This window comes from Callithrix jacchus, chromosome X, assembly GCF_049354715.1.
Source record: "Callithrix jacchus isolate 240 chromosome X, calJac240_pri, whole genome shotgun sequence".
NCBI lineage: Eukaryota > Metazoa > Chordata > Mammalia > Primates > Cebidae > Callithrix > Callithrix jacchus.
This window is the reverse complement of record NC_133524.1, coordinates 128616646-128644294: the sequence shown is the minus strand read 5'-3', so window position 1 is coordinate 128644294 and position 27649 is coordinate 128616646. Positions and strand designations below refer to the sequence as shown.

Sequence of the window (27649 nt, the reverse complement as noted above, 5' to 3'; positions counted from 1 at the left end):
GCCACACAGTGTGCTGCAGTGCCACAGGTAACACTTCGAGTGCAGCCATTTTAAATTGGCAGCACTGGCTTCTGTACATTCTTACTGCCACTTTGTGACTCCTGTTGTGTATTCAGTGGGGTAATTAAAATTAAAGGAAAACTTCAGTCTCTCTCAGAAACTAGAAGAGCATAATCACTGAGAAACTGGATTTTTGCTTTGAGGGTAAAGTACAAGCATTTAAAAAAAATTGTGCTGCTTGAATTTATATCAGTCTTTGGTCTTGTTCTCTCTCTCTCTCTTCTCTCTCTTTTGAGACAGGGTCTAACTTTTTTACCCAGGCTGGAGTGCAGTGACGTGATCACGGCGCACTGCAGCCTGGACCTCTTGGGCTCAAGTGATCCTTCCACCTTAGCCTCCTGAGTAGCTGGGACTGAAGGCATACACCACCATATCTGGCTAATTTTTGTATTTTTTATAGAGACAGGGTTTTGCCATGCTGCCCAGGCTGATCTCCAACTCCTGGGTTCAAGTAATTCACTCCCCTTAGCCTCTCAAAGTGCTCAGATTACAGACGTGAGCTACTGCACCGGGTTTATATTTCTTTTCTGACATTATCTGTTAAATAATGCTGTGAGAGTTCAAGATTTTTTTTTTCTTTTTTGAACATAGAGTCTCACGCTGTTGCCCAGCCTGGAGTGCAGTGGTGTCATCACGACTCATTGCAGCCTCAACTTCCTGGCCTCAAGGAACCTTCCACTTCTGCTTCAGGCTCCTGAGTAGCTGAGACTATAGGCATATGCCACCAGGCCTGACTAATTTTTCTTCCTCCTCAGTAGACTTTAAGCTCCATGGGGGCAAGAACTTTTTCTTCTCTGCTATAAACTTGGTGTCTCTAATAGTGCCCGATATATAGCAGGCACTCAAGAAATACTTGTTGAATGATTTAATCTAGTATATTTTCTGGGTGCTGATTAAAATGTTTATTTAATTTAATTTGTTTTTTTTTTTGAGAGAGAGGTTTCACTTTGTCACCCAGGCTGGAGTGCAGTGGCAATGATCTCAGCTTACAGTAACCTTTACCTTCCTGGGCTCAAATGATCCCCTGACCTCAGCCTCCCAAGTAGCTGGTAGCTGGGACCACAGGTGCACACCACAATGCCTGGCTTTGTTTTTGTTTTTTGAGACAGGGTTTTGCCATGTTGCCCAGGGAAGTCTCCAACTCCTGGGCTCAAGCGATTCACCTGACTCAGCCTCCCAAAGTGCTGAGATTACAGGCATGAGCCACTGTGCCTGGCCTAGCCTGGTTTATTCTTGATTTGGATTTGAATTACATATATTATCTAGCATCTGAATGACTTACTAGTACCTTTATTGGTAGAAAGTTGGTGTTTTCCAAATATCCTTCTAGATTGCATTTAGAAACCTGAAAAATCAGTTGTTGGTGAGAATGAAAGCTACCTCTGCCTTTGCTAATATAGGGTGCAAAGATTTCAGGAATTAGGATATTAACTAGCCTCATAGATGCTGACATTTTGAGCAGCACTCTAGACCTTAAATAATACTCTAACCCTAGATTTTAGATCCAGGTATTAGGCTGAAGGCACTTTTCTTTTTTTTTTCTTTTTTCTTTTTTTAAATTTTTTATTGCATTTTAGGTTTTGGGGTACATGAGCAGAACATGCAAGACAGTTGCGTAGGTACACACATGGCAGTGTGTTTTGCTTCCTTTCTCCCCTTCACCCACATTTGGCATTTCTCCCCAGGCTATCCCTCCACCTCCCCCTCCCACTGGCCCTCCCCTTTTCCCCCCAATAGACCGCAGTGTTTAGTACTCCCCTCCCTGTGTCCATGTGTTCTCATTTTTCATCACCCGCCTATGAGTGAGAATATGCGGTGTTTCATTTTCTGTTCTTGTGTCAGTTTGCTGAGAATGATGTTCTCCAGATTCATCCATGTCCCTACAAACGACACAAACTCATCATTTCTGATTGCTGCATAATATTCCATGGTGTATATGTGCCACATTTTTCCAATCCAGTCTATCGTCAATGGGCATTTGGGTTGATTCCAGGTCTTTGCTATTGTAAAGAGTGCTGCAATGAACATTCGTATGCATGTGTCCTTATAGTAGAACGATTTATATTCCTTTGGATATATACCCAGTAATGGGATTGCTGGGTCAAATGGAATTTCTATTTCTAAGGCCTTGAGGAATCGCCACACTGTCTTCCACAATGGTTGAACTAATTTACACTCCCACCAACAGTGTAAAAGTGTTCCTTTTTCTCCACATCCTCTCCAGCATCTGTTGTCTCCAGATTTTTTAATGATCGCCATTCTAACTGGCGTGAGATGGTATCTCAATGTGGTTTTGATTTGCATCTCTCTGATGACCAGTGACGATGAGCATTTTTTCATATGATTGTTGGCCTCATATATGTCTTCTTTTGTAAAGTGTCTGTTCATATCCTTTGCCCATTTTTGAATGGGCTTGTTTGTTTTTTTCCTGTAAATCTGTTTGAGTTCTTTGTAAATTCTGGATATCAGCCCTTTGTCAGATGGGTAAACTGCAAACATTTTTTCCCATTATGTTGGTTGCCGATCCACTCTAGTGACTGTTTTGTTTGCTGTACAGAAGCTGTGGAGTTTGATTAGGTCCCATTTGTCTATTTTGGCTTTTGTTGCCAATGCTTTTGGTGTTTTGTTCATGAAGTCCTTGCCTACTCCTATGTCCTGGATAGTTTTGCCTAGATTTCCTTCTAGGGTTTTTTATCATGCCAGGTCTTATGTTTAAGTCTTTAATCCATCTGGAGTTAATTTTAGTGTAAGGTGTCACGAAGGGATCCAGTTTCTGCTTTCTGCACATGGCTAGCCAGTTTTCCCAACACCATTTGTTAAACAGGGAATCCTTTCCCCATTGCTTGTTTTTGTCAGGTTTATCAAAGATTGTATGGTTGTAGATATGTTGTGTTGCCTCCGGTGCTTCTGTTTTGTTCCATTGGTCTATATCTCTGTTTTGGTACCAGTACCATGCTGTTTTGATTACTGTAGCATTGTAGTATAGTTTGAAATCCGGTAGTGTGATGCCCCCCACTGTGTTCTTTTTGCTTAGAATTGATTTGGCTATGCGGGCTCTCTTTTGGTTCCATATGAAGTTCATGGTGGTTTTTTTCATTTCTGTGAAGAAAGTCAATGGTAGCTTGATGGGGATAGCGTTGATTCTGTAAATTACTTTGGGCAGTATAGCCATTTTCACGATATTAATTCTTCCTAACCATGAACATGGAATGTTTCTCCATCTGTTTGTGTCCTCTCTGATTTCGTTGAGTAGTGGTTTGTAGTTCTCCTTGAAGAGGTCCCTTACGTTCCTTGTGAGTTGTATTCCAAGGTATTTTATTCTTTTTGTAGCAATTGTGAATGACAGTTCGTTCTTGATTTGGATTTCTTTAAATCTCTTATTGGTGTAGAGGAATGCTTGTGATTTTTGCACATTGATTTTATATCCTGAGACTTTGCTGAAGTTGTTTATCAGTTTCAGGAGTTTTTGGGCTGAGGCGATGGGGTATACTATCATGTCGTCTGCAAATAGAGACAATTTGGCTTCCACCTTTCCTATTTGAATACCCTTTATTTCTTTTTCTTGCCTGATTGCTCTGGCTAGAACTTCCAGTACTATATTGAATAGGAGTGGTGAAAGAGGGCATCCTGGTCTAGTGCCAGATTTCAAAGGGAATGCTTCCAGTTTTTGCCCATTCAGTGTGATATTGGCTGTTGGTTTGTCATAAATAGCTTTTATTACTTTGAGATACGTTCCATCGATACCGAGTTTATTGAGGGTTTTTAGCGTAAAGGGCTTTTGAATTTTGTCAAATGCCTTCTCTGCGTCAGTTGAGATAATCATGTGGTTTTTGTTTTTGGTTCTGTTTATGTGGTGAATTATGTTTATAGACTTGCGTATGTTGCAGCCTTGCATCCCCAGGATGAATCCTACTTGATCATGATGAATAAGTTTTTTGATTTGCTGTTGCAATCGGCTTGCCAATATTTTATTGAAGATTTTTGCATCTATGTTCATCATGTATATTGGCCTGAAGTTTTCTTTTCTTGTTGGGTCTCTGCCGGGTTTTGGTATCACAAGGACGTTGGTCTCATAAAGTGATTTGGGAAGGATTCCCTCTTTTTGGATTATTTGGAATAGTTTCAGAAGGAATGGTACCAGCTCCTCTTTGTGTGTCTGGTAGAATTCGGCTGTGAACCCGTCTGGACCTGGGCTTTTTTTGTGTGGTAGGCTCTTAATTGCTGCCTCGACTTCTGACCTTGTTATTGGTCTATTCATAGTTTCAGCTTCCTCCTGGTTTAGGCTTGGGAGGACACAGGAGTCCAGGAATTTATTCATTTCTTCCAGGTTTACTAGTTTATTTGCCTAGAGTTGTTTGTAATATTCTCTGATGATGGTTTGAATTTCTGTGGAATCTGTGGTGATTTCCCCTTTATCATTTTTTATTGCATCTATTTGGTTGTTCTCTCTTTTCTTTTTAATCAATCTGGCTAGTGATCTGTCTATTTTGTTGATCTTTTCAAAAAACCAGCTCTTGGATTTATTGATTTTTTTTGAAGGGTTTTTCGTGTCTCTATCTCCTTCAGTTCAGCTCTGATCTTAGTTATTTCTTGTCTTCTGCTGGGTTTTGAGTTTTTTTGATCTTGCTCCTCTAGCTCTTTCAATTTTGACAGTAGGGTGCCAATTTTGGATCTCTCCATTCTCCTCATATGGGCACTTATTGCTATATACTTTCCTCTAGAGACTGCTTTAAATGTGTCCCAGAGATTCTGGCATGTTGTGTCTTCGTTCTCATTGGTTTTGAAGAACATCTTTATTTCTGCCTTCATTTCATTCAAGAGCCAGTTGTTCAGTTTCCATGAAGCTGTGCAGTTCTGGGTCAGTTTCTGAATTCTGAGTTCTAACTTGATTGCACTATGGTCTGAGAGGCTGTTTGTTATGATTTCAGTTGTTTTGCATTTGCTGAGCCGTGCTTTACTTCCAATTATGTGGTCAATTTTAGAGTAGGTGTGATGTGGTGCTGAGAAGAATGTATATCCTGTGGTTTTGGGGTGGAGAGTTCTGTAAATGTCTATCAGGTTTGCTTGCTCCAGGTCTGAGTTCAAGCCCTGGATATCCTTGTTGATTTTCTGTCTGGTTGATCTGTCTAATATTGACAGTGGAGTGTTAAAGTCTCCCACTATTATTGTGTGGGAGTCTAAGTCCTTCTGTAAGTCATTAAGAACTTGCCTTATGTATCTGGGTGCTCCTGCATTGGGTCCATATATGTTTAGGATCGTTAGCTCTTCTTGTTGTATCGATCCTTTTACCTTTATGTAATGGCCTTCTTTGTCTCTTTTGATCTTTGTTGCTTTAAAGTCTATTTTATCAGAGATGAGAATTGCAACTCCTGCTTTCTTTTGCTCTCCATTTGCTTGGTAAATCTTCCTCCATCCCGTTATTTTGAGCCTTTGTGTATCCTTGCATGTGAGATGGGTTTCCTGGATACAGCACACTGATGGGTTTTGGCTTTTTATCCAATTTGCCAGTCTGTGTCTTTTGATTGGTGCATTTAGTCCATTTACATTTAGGGTTAATATTTTTATGTGTGAATTTGATACTGCCATTTTGATGCTAGCTGGCTGTTTTGCCTGTTAGTTGTTGTAAATTCTTCATCATGTTGATGCTCCTTAGCTTTTAGTGTGATTTTGGAATGGCTGGTACTGGTTGTTCCTTTCTGTGTGTTGTGCCTCTTTCAGGAGCTCTTGTAAAGCAGGCCTGGTGGTGACAAAATCTCTGAGTACTTGTTTGTTCGCAAAGGATTTTATTCTTCCTTCACTTATGAAGCTCAGTTTGGCTGGATATGAAATTTTGGGTTGAAAGTTCTTTTCTTTAAGAATGTTGAATATTGGCCCCCACTCTCTTCTGGCTTGTAGTGTTTCTGCCGAGAGATCTGCTGTGAGTCTGGTGGGCTTCCCTTTGTGGGTGACCCGACCTTTCTCTCTGGCTGCCCTTAGTATTTTCTCCTTTATTTCAACCTTGTTGAATCTGACAATATGTGCCTTGGGGTTGCTCTTCTTGCAGAATATCTTTGTGGTGTTCTCTGTATTTCCTGCATTTGAGTGTTGGCCTGTCTTGCTAGGTGGGGGAAATTTTCCTGGATGATGTCCTGAAGAGTATTTTCCAGCTTGGATTCATTCTCTTCGTCCCTTTCTGGTACACCTATCAAATGTAGGTTAGGTCTTTTCACATAGTCCCCCATTTCTTGGAGACTTTGTTCATTCCTTTTTGTGCTTTTTTCTCTGATCTTTTCTTCTCGTTTTATTTCATTGAGTTGGTCTTCGACTTCAGATATTCTTTCTTCTGCTTGGTCAATTCGGCTATTGAAACTTGTGCATGCTTTGTGAAGTTCTCCTATTGTGTTTTTCAGCTCCTTTAATTCATTCATATTCCTCTCTAAGTTATCCATTCTTGTTATCATTTCCTCGAATCTTTTTTTATATCTTTTTTCAAGGTTCTTAGTTTCTTTGCATTGATTTAATACATGTTCTTTTAGCTCACAAAAGTTTCTCATTATCCACCTTCTGAAGTCTAATTCCGTCATTTCGTCACAGTCATTCTTCGTCCAGCTTTGTGCCCTTGCTGGTGAGGGGTTTTGGTCCTTTCTAAGAGGCGAGGTGTTCTGGTTTTTGGTGTTTTCCTCTTTTTTTGTGCTGGTTTCTTCCCATCTTTGTGGATTTATCCACCTGTCGTCTGCGTAGTTGCTGACTTTTCGATTGGGTCTCTGAGTGGACACCCAGATTGTTGGTGATGAAGTATTTCTGTTACTTGGTTTTCCTTCTACCAGTCTAGCCCCTTCGCTGTACAACTGCTGAGGTCCACTCCAGGCCCTGCTTGTCTGGGGTACACCTATAGCAGCTGCAGAACGGTGAGGGATGCTACCAGTTTCTTTTTCTGCTATCTTTGTCCCAGGATGGGTTTTGGATTTTTATCCAATTTGCCAGTCTGTGTCTTTTGATTGGTGCATTTAGTCCATTTACATTTAGGGTTAATATTTTTATGTGTGAATTTGATACTGCCATTTTGATGCTAGCTGGCTGTTTTGCCCGTTAGTTGTTGTAGATTCTTCATCTACATTAAATGTCCCATTAAAAAACCCTTTTTTTCTCAGATGCTCTGTCTTGGGGGGTTGGGGCTTTATTTTTGGATGTCCATTGAGGTGTCCTGCCCAGCTAGGAGGCAGTCTAGTCACTGTTTGCCTGCTGAGGCTCCGCCCTGCTGTTGTGAGGTTCGCCCTGTTGCTGCAGGCTCTGCTCTTCTGCTGCAGTCTCCGCCCTGCTGCCATGGGGTACACCCTGTGGCAGCGTCTCTCTGTTGTATTGGGTTGCCTCGGTAACGGCAGGCTGCGTCAGCAGTTGGCGTGTATCTCAGTAGGGGTGGATTGCCTCAGTAATGGTGGACGCCCCTCCCCCATGGAGGGTCTCAGGGACTGTCTTTACCGGCAGCGTTTGGAATCACCGTCTTGTCCGTCCCACTGCGCTACCCCAAATGCTGTGTCCCTGCAATCCCCTGGGCTGGCCCACTGTCCAAGTCCTGTTCAGTCTCAATTTCAGCCCTCTCAAGTCTCAGGTTGCCAGTTCAACAGGGCACCCGGACAAGCGTGCCCTGTGCGGAGTACTGTGTAAGGCCGGCTGCCGCCACCCCGGCTGCTGGCTGCACCAGACAAAACCTCTGCCTGGTGTCCTGCGTCTCCTTTATACCTGGGAATTTCCCCGTTCTCTGGGCAACAAAGATCAGTCTGGAAATGCAGCTCTGACTCACCTCTCCGCGCATTCACCGAGAGCTTCAATCCTGGATTGTTCTCACAGCGCCATCTTGAGTCCTCCTCCCTAGATTACTTTTAAATAATTTTTTTCTTATTTGCTTGTTCTGAACTTCATAGTGACATGTTATGACTGTATAATATAAGAAATATTGAACTGAAAGACAAAATGTCTAACCAGGTGTGGCTAGCTATGTGACTGAGCTAGTCACTTGACCACTCTCGAAGGCACTTTTCTTATATCTGATTTGTCCATAGAATCCTAGAGGGACTATTTTTCAAAGAGCACATCCACAAAAGCCAATATTAGCAACTGTAAACTTTTGTGAATTGTTTCTTTGAAGATCTATTCTCAGTGTCAGATGGCACCAACATTATTTAATGGTTGTGATTATTCATGAAATTATCCTAAATGATACTAGCTTCCTTCTGATGTCCATGGTTTTCTAACTTACTGTGTTACTAATTACTGACAATAATATACCATGAGAATGCTATTTTATAACCTGGTGAACAACTCAAACCTCAGATTTCAAAGATTTGTGGTCTGTGATCCTGTATGAGATTTTTTCACCATGGTAATGAATACCATCAACTGACTTCTTTGAGAGTCCCTCTTCTAGAAATTGAGAGATATTGCCTATTAGCTTACTATATAATTCCCCTATGGTGTTTGATTAAAGCAAGATGAACTATAGTTTATTTTGAAAGGACAGTCAAACCTCTGAAGCAGTAGTCTTGTCTGATCTTATAACCACAAGATTAATGCAGTCCCTACTAAGTTTCATTCTGCATGATTGGGTAGCTGGATCCAACCAACCATTTTCATAAGTTCCTCTGGATAAAGCGAAGAAGAAGTATGTCTCAGCCACCCACCTAAATGAGTTTCCAAGTTATATAATTTTCCTGAAGTAGTGCTGGGCTGTCCATCCACAGCCAAGTCTCTTGGCAGATTTATACAGTCACCATCTCCTTGAGCACCTGTGATGGAAAAGTCCAGTACCGGTGAGCCTATGGGCCTGTGGTGTGAAGAGGGTGGAACTGGAATCACTTGTCAAGATCACCTAGACAAGTTCAGGGTATCCTTATGTTATATGAGGATATATACAGGTGTTTTGTGAAGGGCAGTTCCCTCTTCCTGTCCCCTGTGCATCATTAACAATGGTATGAAAAGCCCTTTCTAGAGTCCTAGAGATAGGGACTACCAACAGTGGCAGTCACTCCCTAAGCACTGCTGACTCACTCCATGATACTGGCTCTGTTTCTGTAACCTGTTCCTTTCATTAGACAGGGGCATCTTTTTCTAGTCCTTAATTGTGTTCCTCATGTACACCATGGGTACCGCTGTTACAGAGACATTAACAAACTTAGACTGTTTTGATTTCAAAGAAACCTGATTTTGACTTTTTAACACCAAAGTTTTGATCTTTATTTCTATTTTTTGGAAAACCAATAGGAGACAGCAGCAGGAGGGGACCAGACTGGATTGCAGAAAACTTCCGAGGAGTGTGGAGTGCTGCACAAGTGACTTGTTTCAGGTATGAGAATATGGGCGTGAAGATAATTGTAAAGCCAGCCCTATCTATAAAAAGGGGGAAAAGATAGTTCCCAAGGACCAAGTAGGTGTCAGGGAATGGTAGTCCGCCAGCCTGCTTCACTTGTGACATTTACTTGCTAGGGGTCCTGAAGGTATAGGCCGGCAATTAAAGTAATATGTAGGTCATTACTCCCTCAGATCTTTACCGTTCCATACATTGTTGTCCATTTCCTTGCTCTGCAGTCATTTCTAGTACCACAAGGCTCCAGTCTCTGAATCTGAAAGACACTGGGCTCATTTTCCCTCTAAGGCAGTAGTCTGGCAGCTCAACTGGTTTCTAACATAGTATTTTCACACTTTGTGACACTGTTAGAAATTGTCAGTGAATTCAGGCATTGGAACCTAGGGGCAAAGATTTGGGGTTTGCATGCTAAGGCTCCCTAACCCCTGTGTTTCCTGTCTTGTTACACAAAAGTACTGTGGGATGAATGAATGTGGGTAAATAGATCATGACAAAAAAGTGCTAATGTTGTCTGGGTTATGTTGAATGTTCCAATATAATAAATGCTCTTTCTTGTGCCTGTCTAGGTCATAGTCTCTGTTTCATACAGCAGCCAACCACAAGGGTTGATTGATAAGCTTTCCTGTATCTGTGCTATTCCTCCTAGATTGCTATATAATCCATTTCTTTCAAACCTGTGGAGGTGTGTGTCCGAACTTGATTTCCTCATTGCTGTCAATTTTCAGGTAAGGTATACAGTGACTGGGTCAAGATTCCTTTCTGATAAATGATAGAATTTCATATCAATTAGGGATTCAAGCTTTCAATACATGAGAATACCAAACCTCAGAGTGGGGATCTTCTAAACAAAGTTTACACTTCCGGAGTTGTCTGCTATGGCATATGTTTTGGAATATGGTTTTTCCCTGCAGCCATTTTATAGTAAGCCTTATGATTTATACTTCTTAATAACATCTGTAGAGTAAATGCCTGCCTCATGTAGTTTTCACTCTTGGTGCTTTGCAAATTGCCTCTTGGATTGCTTTGGAGTCAGACAGACCTCAGTGTAAGCCAGATTCACCAGTAACTAACTTTCTTTTCTTTTTCCTGAGACAGAGTCTCACTCTGTTACCCAGGCTGGAGTGTAGTGGTACAATCACAGATCAGTGCAGCCTTGACCTTCTGGACTCAAGTGATCCTCCCACCTCAGCCTCCTAACTGGGACTACATGTGTGTTATTATGCTCAGCTAATTTTTTATTTTTTGTAGAACTCCTGGTGGTTCTCAAAATCCTGGGCTCAAGTGATCCTCCAACCTCAGCCTTTGGAGTAAGTGGGGCTACATGTGTGTGTCACCACACTTGGCTAATTTTTTATTTTCTGTAGAGTGGGGTCTCACTATGTCGCCCAGGCTATTCTCAAACTCCTGGGCTCAAGCAGTCCTCCCACTTCCACCTCCCAAAGTGCTGAGATTATAAGCATGAGCCACTGTACCTGGCCATCAGTAATTTTCGATCCTTAGTTCCTAACTCTTTGGGCCTCAGTTTTCCTTATCTGCAAAACAGGAATCCCTCTTTGCTATCAGGATGTTGTAAGAATCAAGTGTGATAATCTTTGTAATGCATCTAGTACACAATAGGTACTCGTGAATGAGCCCTCCATTTCCTAAATGCACGTATTGGAGGGAGGACATACAGTGCTTGGTTTAGCACCTCTCCCACCTTACTTTATTTATTTTCTTTCCATTCTCAGGTACAGCATATTCCGCAGAGATTATACTGTCTTCTCTTGGGAAACCACAACCCTATAATCTGGCTAAGGATCTCAGAGTTTTTCTTGCTCTGAGCTGAGTTCTGTTCTGACCACATTACACTGAGGCTAGCATCATGGTTCAGCAACCAGCAGGACTCTTGTTATCTGGGTTGGAGGGTGCCTATTCATTAGCAGTCCTAGAAATTTCCTTCCTCACCTATAAAAAGTCACATTTGGGTTGTGATTAGTTCATTGAAGATTAGGTTAAGACTTTATAATGTAAGAAATGGAGGAATAAATGCTAAATATAAATATGCACTATCCTAAGAGTACCTTTTAACCTTTAGTCTCAGTAGTTACCTATGGTTCCTGTACTTTTCTGTTAGCACAGATTTTGTTCTGGTAGCATCATGTAACCTGAAGTTCATTTAACCAAGGTAAAAAAAAATCCACATTTCTTTTTTATTAAAAACGAAAGTGTCTGTTACATAGTACATTGACATTTCAAAGCCTTTTGATTTATCCCTGTAAATGGCTAAATTACTTTAAAGCCATGGAAGGTGGAAATTACTGTTATTTCCCATCCTATACAAAACTGAGGCCAGAGTTATTCAGAACAAACAAACAGACAAACAAAACTCTACTCTAACTGTGCCAACAAGTTCCTTTACCAAGTAGTCTGATGGTGACCTTAGCTCATTTGCTAGACCAAATAAAGATGTGATCCTAACTATAACTGTGACACCTTCTCTTTTTGCACACACTTGTTCTGCCCACTGCTCTTCACGGTCATTTTGGGTATCTTCTTTGGTAGTTTATCTAAATATTCGCATTTAAAAAGTTAGTCACAAGGTAGAGGAATCCAAAAGGGTTAATCTCTGTTTAGGCAGATAACCCCAAGAAGTAGAAACCTAGGAAAGGCAAAAGTGACCCTGTTCAGAGCTTAAAGTGGAACCTGGCTTCTTGATTCCTAAGAGGTTCAGTCCTTTGCTTTTACTCAGGGGTTTCCAAACCCCAGGCCGTGGACCGGTACCGGGTGGTAGCCTGTTAAGAACCAGGCCACACAGCAGGAGGTGAGCAGCTGGGGGAGCAAGCATTATTCACCTGAGCACTGCCTCCTGTCAGATCAGCAGTGGTATTAGATTCTCATAGGAGCACAAACCCTATTGTGAACTGCACATGCAAGGGATCTCGGTTGCCTACTCCTTATGAGAATGTCATGTCCAGTGATCCTGAGATGGAGCAGTTTTATCCCAAAACCATCCCTCCACCCCCAGTCCATGGAAAAATTGTCTTCCACGAAACCAATCCCTTTTGCCAACAAGGTTGGGGACTGCTGCTTTAGCTCATCTGTGGTCTACTCTATCCGTGTGGTTACTAATTATTTGAAAGAAAACATTTTGAGACAGGGTCTCACTCTGTCACCCAGCCTGGAGTGCAGTGGCATGATCACAGCTCACTGCAGCCTTGAACTCCTTGGCTCAAGCAATCCTCCTGCCTCAGCCCCCTGAGTAGCTAGGACTAGAGGCATGTGCCGCTATGCCCAGCTCATTTTTTACTTTTTTTGTTGTTGTTGAAATGGGATGTCTCTATGTTGCCCAGGCTAGTCTGGAACTTCTGGCCTCAAGCAATCCTCTCACCTTAGTTCTGGGGTTACAGGTGTGAGCCACCACACCTGGCTTGAAATTTTAACATGCTATAAATTCTTGGCATGATTTCCCCTCTCCAAACTCATGTTTTCATGCTTGTTTATATGGGTATAGGAGAGAGATTAGATTATTGTAGAAATTTTAGGGCAAGGCTATATGGGTTTATAGCTCTTTCATGCAGAAAAACATTCATGAAAAAGCACTATGCACACAAAGATTCATTTGCTCAAATTTCATTTTCTTTAAAATTTACCTCAAATTGTAATTGTTATGTGCTCACAAAGAAAGTCTAGAGACTACAAAAAGTAGTATGCTTTTTGTTTAACAAGTAGCTTTCCAAAAGAAGAGAAAAAAAAACCCTGATATGTGGCATTTGTCAATTTCTAAGGTGTAAGTAATTCCACCATCACTACTTTCAAGCTATCAGTGTGGCATCACTGCCTGCAGATTTTGGAAGAGATATATACTTACCACCTCATATGAGCCAGCTCTTACACAGCACTGAATAAATTTAAAAATTACTGGCAATCAAACGACATAGAATTATGATGACTGCTAACATGTTAATGTTCTTTCTATGAAAAATAGTCAGATTTGCTCTTATGAGGAGTCTTTATACTGAATTTTAGTAAGTACAGTAAGTCCTCACTTAATGTCTTCAGTAAGTTCTAGGGAACTCCAACTTTTGAAGCAAAATGACTTATGATGAAACCAGTTTTACCATAGGCTGATTGATACAAACAAGAGTTAAGCGTCCATGGCATATATTTCTGGTCAGGAAAACATCACCAAACATCTAAATAAAGACTCATCTAAATAAAACAATTTTACTATTTATTAAACATTGAAATAAAGGTGAGCTATCTATACCTTTAAGAAAGATTAACAAAAATGAAGTGCAATCATTACCCAGCTCTTGGGTTTATTTGTGTTTATTATTACTTATTTTTGTTTGTTTGTTTTGAGTCAGAGTTTCACTGCCCAGAGCCTGTTGCCCAGGCTGAAGTACAGTGGCATGACCTCGGCTAACTGTAAACTCTATCTCCTGGGTACAAGCAATTCTCCTGCCTCAGCCTCCCAAGTAGCTGGGATTACAGGCGCCCACCATCATGCCTGGCTAATTTTTTTGTATTTTTAGTAGAGACGGGATTTTACTATGTTGGTTAGGCTGGTCTCAAACTCCAGACCTCGAATGATCTGCCCACCTTGGCCTTGCAAAGTGCTGGGATTACAGGCATGAGCCACCACGTCTGGCCTTATTATTATTAATTTTTAAGAGTTAGGGTTTGCTGTGTCACCCAGGCTGGAGTACTATGATGTAAACATGGCTCACTGCAGCCTGAAACTTCTGGGCTCAAGTGATCTTCCCACCTCAGTCTCCTGAGTAACTGAGATTACAGGTATGTGCCACCAGGCACGACTAATTCTCTTTTTAAAAAGTTGTGGAGACTGGCCGGGCTCAGTGGCTCACGCCTATAATCCCAGCACTTTGGGAGGCCGAGGCGGATGGATCACAAGGTCAAGAGATCGAGACCATCGTGGTCAACAAGGTGAAACCCCGTCTCTACTAAAAATACAAAAATTAGCTGGACATGGTGGTGTGCGCCTGTAGTCCCAGCTACTTGGGAGGCTGAGGCAGGAGAATTGCTTGAACCCAGGAGGAGGAGGTTGCAGTGAGCCGAGATTGTGCCATTGCACTCCAGTCTGAGTGACAACAGTGAAACTCTATCTCAAAAAAAAAAAAAAAGTTGTGGAGACAGGGTCTTGCCACATTGCCCAGGCTGGTCTTGAACTCTTGGCATCAAACAATCCTCCCACCTCAGCCTTCCAAAGTTCTGGGTTTATGGGCATGGACCACCATTCCCAGCCATCATCGTGGGTTTAAATTAAGGAAGAAATGTTTGCAAAGTGAAAATTCTAAGAAGCATCTCCTGCCACCATGCAGTTCAAAAACGATCACAAACGATCACAAGCTCACTGAGCACTTTAGTACAGTATCATTTATCATTGTGCATTTGTGTGAGTATCATAGACTTTCTGATTTTTATTTTACAATATTTTATATTCATTCACTGAGTCATTTTCTAACCCACTTACTCCGATTCAAGTGGTCACAGGTAGCTGGAGCTTATCCCGGCGGCTCAGGGTGCAAGGCTGTAACCAACCCTGAGCAGGACATTTCATCACCAGGTTCCCTCACACCCACACCCACACTGACTCACACTGGGGCCATTCAGGCATGCCAGTTAACTCAATATATACATCTTCTGGGTGTGGGAGGAAGTGAGGACCTGGAGAAAACTCATGCAGACTCCACACAGATAGTAGCCCCAGCCTGGAATTGAGTTTTATTTTTCCTCATTAATTTTATAAGGAGACAATGTTGTAGAAAATGACCATATTTGAGGACCTGCTGTAAATCTGTGCTTTCTCATTCAGATACCTGACTCTAGTCCATATTTCCAGACTCAAATATTATGCACACAGTTAGGAAAGGCATAAAAATTCAGTGAATTTATTTTAAAGATTCTAGTTTTTGTTGAGTCTAGCATTCTGAAAAGCATTGTACAGTGTAGCATTTAACAAGTTGTGTGGTTAATGCAGATGTATTTTCTACAAGACTTCAGCAGCAGCATATATAGGATTGGTGAAAAGACCAGGATCCTTGTAGGAACAGTTGCAGTTCTGTTCATTTGGCTTGATGCAGACTAGTTGTAGGACTGCTCACTGATGTAAACACAAGTGAGCGAGGTTTTCTCTGTCCTGTTCATATTTCGATCCTTAGTGTCTGGAATTGGTACTAGGAATAAGCTGCCTCCTAGTGAAGGACCTCAGGTTTAAGTGAGTCATCTATTATTCTAAGTGAAGTAACTCAAGAATGAAAAACCAAACATTGTTCTCATTCCTAAGTGAGAGTTAAGCTATGAGGATGCAAAGGCGTAAGAATGACACAATGGGCTGGGTGCGGTGGCTCACACCTGTAATCCCAACGCTTTGGGAGTCTGAGGCAGCTGGATCACCAGAGGTCAGGAGTTCAAGACCAGCCTGTCCAACATGGCAAACCCCCGCCTCTACTAAAAATATAAAAATTAGCTGGGCACGGTGGTGGGCACCTGTAATTCCAGCTACTCGGGAGGCTGAGGCATGAGAATCACTTGAACCTGGGAGTCAGAGGTTGCAGTGAGCCAAGATTGTGCCACTGCACTCCAGCCTGGGCAACAGAGTGAGACTCTGTCTCAAAAAAAAAAAAAAAACCCAAAAACAAAAAACAAAGACTAACACAATGGACTTAGGAGTCTCAGGAGGAAAGGGTGGGAGTGGGTGAGGGATAAAAGGCTACAAATGGAGTGTAGTGTGTACTGCTCAGGAGGTGGCTGCACCACAATCTCCCAGATCACATAAAGAGCTTATGTAACCAACCACCACCTGTTCCCCAATAAACTATGGAAATAAAGTTTAAAAAATAAAGGGGGCAAAAGACACTTATATGTGTGTGTGTGTGTAGACGCATTTTAAGAAGTTATGGGGCAGGCGCAATGGCTCACGCCTGTAATCCCAGCACTTTGGGAGGCTGAGGCAGGAGAATCGCTTGAACCTGGGAGGGAAAGGTTGCTGTGAACCAAGATTGCACCACCTTACTCCAGCCTGGGCAACAGAGTGAGGCTCTGTCTCAGAAAAAAAAAAAAAAAAAAAAAAAAAGAAATAAAATAAGTTCTGCCCAAGACCAGGCCCGGTGGCTCATGCCTGTAATCTCAGCACTTTGGGTGGCCAAGGCAGATGGATAAGCTTCAGCACAGGAGTTTGAAACCAGCTTGGGCAATGTGACTAGACCCCATCTCTACAAAAATAAAAAACTAGCTGGGTGTCGTGGCATGCCTGTAGTCCTAGCAGCTTGGGAGGCTGAGGTGGGAGGATCACTTGAGCCTGGGAGGTTGAGGCGTTAGTGAACTGTGATCAGACCACTGCCATCCAGCCTGAGTAACAGAATGAGACCCTGTCTCAATCAATCAATCAAAAAGTTGCACTGCGGCTGGATCAGGCAGAATCTCTAGGTGATTGGAGTGGAATACTGCATAAGTACTCTAGATAGCTGTAAATACCTCAGGAGAGCCTCCTACTGCCAGATTTCTCAAACGAAAGACCTGTGAGCTTTGGCTTGAGCTCTCCTCCCAGAGCCAGGATGGACGCTCTGCTCTCCTTGCATGGGTCCCTCTCCTGATGATACAGTGATTGATGACAGGAGAAGGACTTCACTAGAAGGGACAGGGAAAGATGGGAACTGGAAGCATGGCAGGAAGAGAGCAGGAAGAAGTATTTATAGTACACAAAGGAATATGTATAGATTACTGCTTAGAGCAACTTCTTTTTTTCCCCCTAATTTTGACCTCTTCCCAACAGATTCCCTGTTTCTGCTTGCACCTGGGCGGCTTGCTGAGTGCCTGCCTCTCAGGATCCTTGTGGAGGTTACAATGCATGTAAGTCACATGGGAGAAGCATTTTAAAAATATATATTGTTTTGATTCACAAAACAAACAAAATGGCTCCAGATGAAGATTTTTCACAGCCTATGTGAGTGTTAGTTAGAACCAGTTAGAGGCCTTGTCCATCAAGGTGCTTAGTTAATTCAAATATGTGCACAGAGAAACTGAGCCTTATCAAGTAAATCCATAGCCGGCACCAAGCCATCAGGAAACCCAAAACCCAACAAGCCCTCTGCTTCCTTGGACTTTTGATCAAAACGAAGTCACCTCACACAACTGGCTAGTAGAAGCATAGGTCATTTGGAAATTTTGATTCCTCTATTAAGCAGAAAACACTGTCCAGCTACCAGGTGTCAACCTCTCTCATTTTTGGCCATTCCTTAAACCTGTTGTCCATTTGCACATGTAAGTTAGCTTGGAAATGTCAAGCGACCACGGAGGGATGTTTATACAGTTCCATAGAAAAATACTTTAACTAAACTGAGGTTTATTGGTATTCCAGAAGAGTTGATCATGACTTGTTTCCCATCTGAGTCTGCTCCTCGCCCCCTCCCTTCACCTTGAACTTTTGCTTGAATCTAGGAATCAATTTTATCTAATTTCCATATGTTGCTTGTCCGTGGTTTGGCTGGATTCATTATACATATACCCAGAGTAGAAGGTAACTTGGTGCATCTTAACGGCATAAATATTGCCCTTACCTTGGAAAGCTTTTTCTCCCTTCTTTCTATCTTATTTTGTCATTTTTTTTAGTGGAATCAAGGGCTGTAATGATTATTTTATTAAAATGAGGGGTTCTCTCATAGCACATTGAACCTACTGTCTCATTTCATTTTATTTATCACACATAGGCATTTGTTGAAACTTATGTTTTTCACCGTGTTCTAATGAGTCAGAAGTGATCCCAGAAAGTCTCTCTTGGTCACTGAGAGTCCAGCTATGGGACTGACGTGCATTTCTTGCAGTCTCTCTGTGCAGGGCTCTTCAGAGTCAAGGTTAGCTAGCTACTCTTGGAGATACAAACCAGTTAGGAACTAGAGGTTAGTGTTTTGTTTTTATTTCTATCAAACTTCTACATGCGTGGAGTTCAGAGACTCAGATAGCTCCAGGAGGCTTACTCACAAAAATAATAGTTTCTCAACCTACCATCATTCCTCCATTTCTTAGTCACTTTGTTTATCCAGAAGCTACATCATGATGTGATTTTGTGATTATAGAAAAAACTACTTAAAACTACACAGAAAAATATGAGAGCACTAAAAGGATTGAAGATGTGGTTCTCTGGCCACTTCTGTTATCTGTCTGAGGAGTGAAGAGTCACAGGGGAGAAGTGTTACAGAGATTGGATCCCCAGAAAACAGGGATCAGGAGAATGGAATAACAAATAAGAATGGTCTCTTACCTTCAAGGACCTACAGCCTAGAGGTAGGGAGAGGGCTGTGTAGAGCAGTACTGTGTAGAGCTGCTTTTGAGAATGACAATAAAGCAAAAAGGAAGACAAGGGCGTTGGATGTGAAAGGTGTGGGCCAGGTAAGTTCAAGGCACTGTCTCCTGTCCACTTCTCCCTTCCTGCTTCTCTCTCTGCTTCAGCATCTCCCCAACTAGACAAGCAACACAAGGGATATCACAGGTCTGGGACTTTCATCATGTGGCCCAAGATAGAGCCAGCAAATACGGAAGGACATATATGTAGGTAGAGAAAACTATGGCATTTTACAGACACTACTTCTCCCTCTGGCTTTCAGCTTTAGAATGTGGGCATTCAAAATAATGTCCAATGCTATTGCCACTCAGTTTATTTTATTTTATTTTACTTGTGATGGGGTTTTGCTCTTTTTGCCCAGGCTGGAGTGCAATGGCATGATCTCACCTCACTGCAACCTCCGCCTCCCAGGTTCAAGCTATTCTCCTGCCTCAGCCTCCCGAGTAGCTGGGATTACAGGCACCCCCTACCATGCCTGGCTAATTTTGTGTTTTTAGTAGAGATAGGGTTTCTCCATGTTGGTCAGGCTGGTCTAGAACTCCCGACCTCAGGTGATCCACCCGCCTCAGCCTCCCAAAGTCCTGAAATTACAGGCGTGAGCCACCGTGTCCGCCTGCCACTCAGTTTTTAAAAAAACTTTCATGTCTCTTCACACCCTGTGCCTTGTAATTTGCTTCAACTAATAATACCTAAAGATGATTTTTAGTTGGACATTAGACAAATCTTTAAATTTTAGTACCCTTGAAGGCAATCTCAGTTTGAGATGCATCAGTTGCTTTAAATACTTCGCTTAAATGTGTTACATCCGTGGTCCATTTTTTAAACACTTGGGCAAAGAACTGGTAGCTCTATGCTCCTAATGCTATCATCTTTCTGTCTGTGATTAAAGTGACATAACCAGGCATGGTGGCTCATGCCTGTAATCCCAGCACTTTCGGAGGCTGAGGTAGGCGGATCACCTGGGGTCAAGAGTTCAAGACCAGCCTGACCAACATGGTGAAACCCCCATCTCTAATAAAAATACAAACTTAGCCAGGCATGGTGGCACATGCCTGTAATCTCAGCTACTTCAGAGGCTGAGGCCGGAAAATCTCTTGAACTCAGGAGGCAGAGTTGCAGTGAGCTGAGATAGCGCCATTGCACTCCAGCCTGGGTAACAGAGAGAGACTCTGTTTCAAAAATAAATTAAATAAATAAATAAATTAATTAATTAATTAAAAAAAAATAAACTGACAGACTCAGCACTCTTGCTACATGAGGAAAGGATAGTAAGTAGTGTTAATCATCATCTTTTTAGCATCTGGAGTCGGAGAACAATTCTTTTTACCCCAGAAAAGTATTTTTATTCATCAAAAGGAAGGAGATTTGGGCTCCACTGCGGGTGTTTTAACTACTAATTTATTAGTGGTAGTTTCTCAGCCTGCAAAACAATAGCTCAAAGTCTTAGGCATAAGAGCTGTATGAGTTCACAGACTACCAGGGGGAGACAGGCCAAATTAGGCAATATGAAAAGGAGTGAAGGGTAAGTGTGTGTGATCTGAGAAGTACTTCCAGGGGCAATTCGGTCATCCCATTTGTAAGCGTATCAGCATCTGAGAACCTTTCCTTTCTTAGAATTAGTTTATATATTTGATTCATTGCTTTCTAAACACCTTGACCTCGGGAAAATGGGTCGTTTGGAATTGGATTAAATTGCCTCTATTCAGAACGGCAGGGCATCAAAGAATTACAGAGAAATAAAGATCCTTGAGAGAATGCTCCAAATAAGTGTAAGGAAGAAGCAGATACCAATGCCGATTTTGAGTATATGAGAGAGTGTTACCTTCTTGCAAAGTTGGAATATTGGTGATGGGGGCAGCTTCTTTCCATTTTCCCTGTGAATTCTGTTAATTCTGAGATGCTATAGGCTTTGCTACTCCTGCCTTTTTTGTGGATTTCTCTTGGGCCTGTGAAAAATGGCTCTGGGGAGAGGTGGCGTCTCAAACTCTTCACTTGTTTGGAGAGTTGTGTTACTTAGAACAGACTTCTGTTTAAGAGCGATATTATTCCAACATAATCCTTGACGGTTTTCCTTCAGCTTTTCCCTATTCCATGTCTTTCTGCTGTGCCTTAATCTGCAGTGGTGGCTACTGCCTGTAATACTTCAGTTCCCTTTTGTAATCCCTCACTGATTTTCAGGAGGGCTTAGCTGAATTTAAAATTTTAACTCCTTACATTTGTCAGTGGCTTTTTCTGGTGCTGGGCTAGTTCTGTATGCCAGGTTTCAGAGCCCTCTTTCCTCTGGTTGTCCTGGTTTTCTGGCCTAGATCTTTATTTATTTATTTTTAATATGATCTTGTTTGTGAGGTCTAAGTATAGTGACACCTCTGAAATGATGTGTTTTGTGTCTGTCAAAAGCATCCATTCTTCAACTAAATCCTGTTTTCTTTTCACCATCATACCATCCACAGTAAACAAAACCAAGCCTCATTTTTGTCCGTATTTGTTCCTTTTGGCTTCTTTATCGTGTTTCTTCTTTGATGTGCCTTTCCTCTGGACACTAATTCCATCAATTTTTCTGCCATGTAGCCTTAGGAAACATGTAACTCACATATGTCCACCTACAATAACTGTCACTGGAAAATCATCTAGTAAGTCTTGTTAGTATTTTATACTGATATTGTTGGACTTTCCTTCTCATTCGTCTATATTTTTTATCTTAATTTTCAAGAAGTGCTTTCCCAATTGCCAATTTCCCAATTACTGTACATTTCATCTGCAGCTCTACCATGTACTTCTTAATAACTTTATCTTTCTTGGCTCCTTCAAGAAATGAGAATTGGAGTCATTCCATTCTAATTTTTAAATTCCTGTCTCATTTCAGTTGTTAGGTTCTTGGGTCTTGGTCATCCTTTGTCATCTTTAACAACTTAAATATCCTTTTGTATCTAAATACACTTGTGAAGAAAATTGAGACATGGGTTTATTTCTTTTCTATTTTTATCTGTCCCTTCTGGTCTTCGAGATCTTTTATTCCCATATATATACAGGCTGACTTCTACAATCTCATACTTGGTATTAAGAACTCTCTTATTCTGTTTTCTTCTATTTAAAAAAATTCTTCTACTGCTCATTATCTTTGATTTGGCAGATTACTTAACTCCTTTGAACTTTTGTTTCCTTAACTATGAAATGGAGCTAAGATCTGTTTCAGCTTCTTAAAGGAGCTGTTATGAGTGTAGAAGGAGTTAGGAGTGTCGTTGAATTCTGAGTCCTCAAAAATGCGACCAGAATAACCTGTTGCTAAGGGAAAATTGAGTTTATCCTGACTGTGTTGAGGAGGAGCACTACCTTGACAGAGTCTCAAAGCATGACAGAGGGGCATGTACAGTTTGAATATTTATGAGGTTTTGGAGTCTGATTTAAAGTAGCTCTTGGTAGAAGCTTGATCAAGATTGGGTAAGGATCATGATAAAATAGTTTAGGATGGGTGGACACACTAGGGGAAGCTTTTGAGGCAAGAGCTTTGATTTTAATCCTATCTGCTCAGGATGTGGAGAAATAGGAACACTTTTACACTGTTGGTGGGAGTGTAAATTAGTTCAACCATTGTGGAAAACAGTGTGGTGATACCTCAAGGACCTAGAAATAGAAATTCCATTTGACCCAGCAATCCCATTACTGGGTATATATCCAAAGGATTATAAATCGTTCTACTATAAGGACACATGCACACGAATGTTCATTGCAGCACTGTTTACAATAGCAAAGACCTGGAACCAACCCAAATGCCCATCTATGATAGACTAGACAGGGAAAATGTGGCACATATACACCATGGAATATTATGCAGCCATCAAAAATGATGAGTTCATGTCCTTTGTAGGGACATGGATGAACCTGGAAACCATCATTCTTAGCAAACTGACACAAGAGCAGAAAATGAAATACCGCATGTTCTCATTCATAGGCGGGTGTTGAACAATGAGAACACATGGACACAGGGAGGGGAGCACTACACACTGGGGTCTGTTGGGGGGAAATAAGGGAGGGACAGTGGGGAGTGGGGAGTTGGGGAGAGATAGCATGGGGAGAAATGCCAGATATAGGTGAAGGGGAGGAAGACAGCAAATCACACTGCCATGTGTGTACCTATGCAACAATCTTGCATGTTCTTCACATGTACCCCAAAACCTAAAATGCAATTTAAAAAAAAGAAAAAGAACAGTATTTGAAAATGAAACCATGTACTTCAATCTCAATGTAAAAATTTTAAAACATATCATGCTTTAAAACATATCATCCCATAATTATTTTGGGAGACCCTCAGGGGATGCTTTGACATAATTAATGGTTTTCCCTCATTCTCTTGTGAAAGGAATTAATAAACTAAGATTTTATGGAAAGTGAAAAAAAATCCTATCTGCTCAATGTCTGTTAGCTGTTCATTTGAATATTTTTTTCTGGAAGTTTCTGAAATGAACAGTTGTTTTCAGGATTTTTCTTCCTGTTCAAGAGCTACCTGGACTAGTAAAGTTGTGTTGATGGGTAGAGTTAGAAGTTTCTGAAATGAACAGTTATTTGCAGTTTTTCCTTCCCATGCAAGAGTTACCTGGACTAGTAAAGTCATGTTGATGGGTACAGTAGAATAACAACGTTATATTACTGAACGCAACCAAAGAGTAGAATCATGTGAATGCAGAAAGTGAGCCGTAAGGAGGTAGACGCTCTCAGTTGTCAGCATACAGAGGTACTCACTACTTTATGAATGGTCATGGTAGCATTAATAAGGCAAATGTTTTTGCTTGTTGGTTTTTATGCTTTTCTATTTAAATGCAATTACGTTTTCTGCTTAAACTTTGTTGAAAAGAAAATCTTTGCTCAGGATGACTGAGCTTCTGAAATGTCATTTAACTAACTCTCTTCAATACCTGGGCTCGGCCTAGCTTGAAAACATCAAGTGTATGTTAATAACAGCTACTGTACACAATTTTCCTCCACTGCTTTAGAAAGTGACTAATCAAGAGACATAATGGAGGGCAGATTCAGAGGGGTTTTCATTAAGGTTAATCCTTAAAAATAAGACAAAATATTCGGGGGCTGTGTTAGTCTATTTGGGGTTGCTGCAAGGGATACCTGAGACTGGGTAATTTATAAATTAGACTTATTTGTGCTCAGAGTTCTGCAGGCAAATACAAGCATGGCAGTAGCATCTGCTGGGCTTCTGGTGAGGCCTCAGGAAGCTTACAATCATAGTGGAAGGCAAAGTGGAGGAAGCGCCTGGCTTTTTTTTTTCCTTTGAGGCAGGGTCTCATTGCCATTGCCCAAGCTGGAGTGCAGTGTTGTGATGACAACTCACTGCAGCCTCGACTTCCTGGGCTCAGGTGATTCTCCCACCTCAGCCCCCTGAGTGGCTGAGACTACAGGCACATACCACCATGCTCTGCTAATTTTTTTTATATTTTTAGTAGAGACGAGGTTTCATCATGTTATCCAGGCTGGTCTAGAACTAATGGCCTCAAGCGATCTGCTCGCCTTGGCCTACCAAAGTATTGGGATTACAGGCATGAGCCACCACATACAGCCAGGCTCTTTTAAACAACCAGATCTCACATAAACTCAGAGTGAGAACCCATTTATTACTGTGAGGACAGCACCAAGACATTCATTAGGGATCCACCCCCATAATCCAAATACCTTCCACTAGGCCCACCTCCAACATTATCAGTCATATTTCAAAATGACATTTGGAGGGAGCACACATCCAAACTATATTGAAGCAGATATACTTTAACATGCTGAGTGGAAAACTAAAAGCAAAACTCCTCATCTGGCCAACGTGAGGCAGCTTTTTGCCTTTTTTGTAGTATATCTGAAAATGAAATCCTGGTGATTCTTTCCTGTTTAGTTTCCATTCTGGCCCTAATGCTGGCTTCCCTAGTTAGCTCCAGCTCCAAGGTATATAGTATAGACTTTTAAAAAATTCACTGTGCTGTGTGCTGGAGAATGGGTTGCTCAGCTCACAGATTAGGGTAGGTAAAATATAGAAGGATTATATTTAATATTGGGCCAACAGTTAAAATTTGGTTCTTCTAAGATAAATAGTTACACCAAAGTTCATTATCTCTAGGCTGCACAAACATCAAGTCAATATTATTGATTAGTTAGTCCTCTTAATTTAAGAGTCAGGTGTGATTTCCTTCTAATGGTTCTGACACTTGTAGAAAATAAACGGACACGGGGAAAGTACATTGTACTTTGGCATATGTCATGGCTTCTTGGTAACCTAGAGCTTGTGTATTCATATGTAAATTTTGATTTGAGACTTTGTAGTGAAGAAGGAAATGGCTACAGGAGGCTGCCCCCAGTGCTTAGTATTGGTTACTCTTCCAAATGGATGCCTGTATTAGCCATGTATTGATTTATAAGAAATTACTTCAAAACTTAGCTTAAAATAATAAGAATTTGTTATTTCCAAGTTTCTGTGGATGTAGAATATATGAGTGTGGCTTATGTGAATGGCTTGTAACACAGGGTTTCCTAGGAAGCTATGATCAAGTTGTTTGCCAGAGCTGTATCATCTCCAGGGTACACCTTGAGGAAGATCTGCTTCCAAGATTACCCATGTGACTATCGGCAGGCCTCAGATCCTTACTGGCTGTTGGCTGGAGACATCAGTTTCTTACCACCTGGGCTTCTCCACTGGGCAGCTCACAACATGCCAGCTAGTTTTTCTCAGAGCGAGTAAGAGAAAGAGAAGTCTCTCAAAATGGAAGCCAGTCTTTTTGTAACTCAATCTTGGAAATGACAGCCTGTCCTTTCTACTGTGTTCCCTTTGTTAGAAGCTAGTCAGTAAGACCAGTTCACCTTCAAGGGGAGAAGACTACACAAGGGTGTGAATACCAGAACATAAGGATTGTTGGGGGATACCTTAACGGCTGCCTACCATAGTTCTTGACGTGGTCCCGTAGTTACTTCAAAGGCCCAGCAATCAGCAGTACTCTCTTTATTACAATCTTATGAACTCAAGGAATTAGCCTTTATGGGTCTGTCACCATTGTGGAAGAGGAAATTTCATAATATCATAAATTTATTCTATTTCTTGCTAGATGAAACGTATCAGTTTAATGCTCCCTAGCATCTAGAGCACCAAGAAACCATTTGGTGGTTTTCCCCAGAGACTGCATGTTTGAAAATTTTGTATGAACCAAATAAACTACATTATCTTTAATTTGGTTCTTCATCATATGGAAATTTTTGGCATTGGAAACTATCAGTATGAGCTTCTGATGTCCTATTAATCCATCAAGTTGTTAAATTCCTGCCTTTCTACCTATTTGTATGTATTTATCCTAAACTCTCAGACTTTGGTAATTTAAATAATACTGTAACCCAGTTTGCAGTGCCTATGATTTCACAGAGGATTGAATAGACTAATGCGACTCAAAAAAGATGGGATAACATGTGCAAACGTATTCAGATAGTCTGGATTGCCTATTAAGATAGAATAGGATTTTCTCTTTTTCTTCTAATTTCCTTTTACCCGTAGCTATAGGACTGTGGATAAAATAGCTGTGTATAAAATGCAACGGCCCTGCCTCTCAATTCTGGTTTAGTGTTGGTGAACCATCTGACAACCTGCCTGACATATTTTTTTTTCTGATTTTTTACCTCCTCCTATAACCCTCAGCCTTCTTTTCCATTTGCATGCAAAATACTTTCCACCTAAGGGCTTTTACTTGTGCTATTTGCTTATTTCCTTGTGCTGTTCTTAGTGATTCCTGCTCTTACCATCTCCCATTGCAGTGTGGTACTGGACCATCAGAGTACAAATCTGTACCATCATGAAATAGGATAACCGAAGAGAACCTCAGAGTAATTTTCCTATCTCATTTGGTAGATACAAACGTTGGAGAAAATAGATTTGCTCAGGAAATAATGCATCACATACTTGAAATAACTCAGGATAAGGCCAGACATTGCAGAAAATTGGAAAACACATGGCAAAGAAAAAAATTTCCCCTCAGAACCCCCTGGTCTAGTTAGAGAGGCAAAAATAACTTAAATTCACTTTATCTGTATGACTTGAAGGAAAGGAAACATTGCAGTTTAGGTAGAGAAATCTTAGAAAATCTTATGGTGGGGTACAACTTGTTCGAGCTTTTCAAGGATAGAGCAAGAATAATAATCAACAGAGGGGAGGGAGAGAGTACAGAGAAGAAAAAGGTATGTGGTAAGGGTATGTGGTGAGGCTTTGTAATCCTAGAATTCAAAGTTCTTTGGGGTTTTGGAGAGGACACAATAGGAACTGCCATCTTTGGTGCTGAGTTGCTGATTTCAGTTGGCTGCTGCAACCAGATTTACATGTTTCCTAAGCACTAGTGTCATTTGACCCTGAGTGCAGAGGCATTATTGGATTATTACATCTGTGACACTATAGCTATTAGTCACACTCAGCCATAGGACTTGACAATATATTGGTGTTCTATTTTTACTTCTGTCCTGGTAATATCCCTGAAGTACTGAAATTATGACCAGAAAATTAATTTCTTTGCATTTGAATGAGAAATAAAAGAACAGGGAATAATTCTACATTCAGGCTATAAATCTCTAGAGTTGTCAGAAACACTGTGTTAAAAGTTTAGACTGAATTTTGCATTAAGCTTTGCCACTCCTCTCCAGAGGAACTGATGAGAGAAATACCAGATAATACCATGTTAATATAGTTCAAGGCTACAAAACAGATGCATGCACATATATGCACACATGGTTGTAATGTTGATTATTTTGCAAGATCAGAAAAGGAATGGCTGTTTATTGTGCCACATACAATTTTCTTTCCTGAGTATGCAAATGAGACTAGCTACTTTTTAATCTAAGCTTCTCGGAGTTGTTTTTCTGAGGGATCTGTTTACGTGGCTGTGGTG

General features: G+C 41.2%; 1 protein-coding gene across 2 annotated transcripts in view; it reads left to right on the top strand.

The window, feature by feature from the left end:
• USP26 (ubiquitin specific peptidase 26) overlaps positions 1-27649 on the top strand; it is a 77102-nt gene that overhangs the window by 5824 nt on the left and 43629 nt on the right. Inside the window, exons 2-3 of one of the 2 annotated variants that reach the window (XM_078362793.1) lie at positions 9298-9379; positions 10047-10125. The gene's annotated coding sequence lies outside the window, so the exon portion shown is untranslated. Of the gene's footprint in view, positions 1-9297; positions 9380-10046; positions 10126-16499; positions 17255-27649 lie in introns of those variants that run through there. The other variant, XM_054250993.2, reaches the window with a different exon arrangement.